Genomic DNA, 2,381 nt, shown 5'->3' with positions numbered 1-2,381 from the left:
ATCTCGTCACAGGTGTTGATCCTGATCTCCGGTTGTGTTGGCTTGTTTATCCTCCATTTATGGAAGCTTCTTGCGTCTCCCAGGTCCACCACCGAGATGCGACAGACAAACTCAGTAAGGATATTTTCCAGTCCTCCTTTGAAAGAATCTTTAAAAAAAAGAAAAACCCAAAACACTGGATTTGCTTTAAATGAAAACCCTCTTAGAACGCAGGCAGCCAGCCAGCATGGAACCTAGCCCCCAGCAGGGAGCTGCCAGTAAGGAGTCTGCGGGGCACTCAAATGCCAAGTTTTCTTCTAAAACCTAGTCTCCTTTCAATAAAAGGTAAGACAGAAGAATAAAACAGAGGAAAGTCCTACTCTGAGATAAGGGTCTCCCTCCTTGACTCTGGTCACAGACTCAGATGTGTTGGCACTGGCATGGGGCCTCCCTGGCTTGGTCTCCTACACTTGGGCTCCTCTTTCAATCTCCCTTCTCTTTGCCCTGCTGACCAGCGGTGGGCACTCCTTCTGTCTCAGCTCCTCTATCCCTCAGCTGCTCCTTTTCTCCTATTGCTGACAGTTGTCCTTCCGTGTTACCACAGGCAAATAAGTATCTATGTATTTATTTTTTAATTGCTCAGAATAAGTTATTGACCGACTAAATCCTCTTCTAGTTTTGGAACAACCCTATTACTCCACAGTGCTGACAGGAGGGGTCTTGTAAACAGTGCCCCGTTGATGTGTGACTTCAACTCATCACCAAGGTAATTGTCATGCTGGCTCCCCTGGGAGGACTGATACAGCCATGAGCCAGGGTGTCCTGTGAAAACAGCTGGAATGCCACCTCCTGGCTGGCCTGGCTGCCACGAAGATTCCTCTGGCTGAGCCCAGGATGTCCAAAACTGTTCTTCTGTCATCCCCCAGGACCAGTCTCACCCTTGGGGGTTCTCCCAGTCCGCTTGTCAAAATACCCCAGTGGCGGCATGGGGTGCATAAGCAGGTTGAAGGGAGTGGGGAATGTTCATGGCAGCCATGTTGCTGGGGCTGGCACCAGACATGCACATCTGGTCTTGGGTCTGCAAGTTCATGAGTTCATAGTCCAGGGCCAGCTCTGGCTCTTCTGGTCATGGACTGATCCTGGGACTGTAGCCTCCTAGGGTGATACATGACTGCCAGGTAGAGGGTGGTGACTAGCTACCTGGGCTTGCTGAACTTCGTGAGGCTCTCCCCCAGAGGGGGAGGCGCTCCCACATTGCTCAGGGACCCTTCTACCAGCACTTTCTGTTATTTGTAGTAGTCCAGCAGGTGGTTCCAGAGCATCTGGGAGGACAGGGCCTTTGAGTTGCCTATGAGAATGACCTCATATCATGCTTTGGTTAGGGCCATGTGAAGCTGCCTGGGATTGTTTAAAAATCCAATGCTCACTAGTGCACGTGCAGGAGAGAAAGATAAAGTCCTTGTCCCACCCCGGAATGTGTCCATGTGGGCGAATTCTACTTCCTGGTAGAGTTTGCTGTGCAGGGAGCCACTGAAATGCATGAGTTCTATGAGGTTGGAGGGTTGGCCCTGCTTAAGGGCATGATGATGCTGAGCTGGTCTGGCTTGGCACCTTTCTTCAGCAGCCTTGTGATGATCTGCTCTGTGTGTCCCACTTCCTTCCTGTTCAGGGATGAGGTGCTTGAGCTGTTCTGGCAATCTCTTCTGGGCTCTGGGTCATCTAGAACATCAGCTGATCAGGTTGGGGTCACTGGAAGTCCAATCCCTTCTTCCTAAGATCTGCTGCAGTGATGACTTTCTGAAGCCAGAACTCTTAGAAGTTGGATGAGAAATGCTGAGGGTAGGATGCATCATGGTGGACCTGGAGGTGGATGAGATGGATGGAATGGATACCAGCACCACGAGCTGCTTGAAGAGTGACTGGGACAGCCCAATCACATCTTCCATTTTGCATATCACCATGGAGTCCAGCTGGCAGTGGTCATTCATGAAGATGAGCTGGTTGACTCCAAGGACTTTGGGGACCATGCACTCTAGCTTAGTGGCTGGCATGCTCGCTTCAATTAAAATGGGCCTCAGTTGCCCACGCCTCCACACCCATCTGTGTTCATGAGCAACTCCCTTTCTATGGTTAGCTTCGGCATCAGGTAAGGTTTCTTTTCTGCCAACAAGAACTCCCCAGTCTCCTCGTTCATTTGATGCAGCTTCTGGAGCTCCCCATGCTCTCCATGTTCCTGATCTGGTTGTGCAGGGACAGAAATGATACTGAGTCCTGATGCAGAACAGCATGATTTTAAGCTTGGTCTGTTAGATCTTCTTGCTCAATCTATGATTATATTACTTGGGGCACAGAGAAGCAGGGGAGCATTGCTTTGCCCAGCCAGGTAGTAGCTGATGGTGGCC

At 50.4% G+C, this 2,381-nt stretch overlaps 1 pseudogene; it reads right to left on the bottom strand.

The window, feature by feature from the left end:
• Positions 1-729: 729 nt before the first annotated feature.
• On the bottom strand, positions 730-1,707 carry LOC116587175 (annotated as a pseudogene).
• Positions 1,708-2,381: the final 674 nt, after the last annotated feature.

The sequence above is a fragment of the Mustela erminea genome, chromosome 3, assembly GCF_009829155.1.
Source record: "Mustela erminea isolate mMusErm1 chromosome 3, mMusErm1.Pri, whole genome shotgun sequence".
NCBI lineage: Eukaryota > Metazoa > Chordata > Mammalia > Carnivora > Mustelidae > Mustela > Mustela erminea.
The sequence above is the reverse complement of the archived record's forward strand: the minus strand, read 5'-3'. Positions and strand labels throughout refer to the sequence as shown.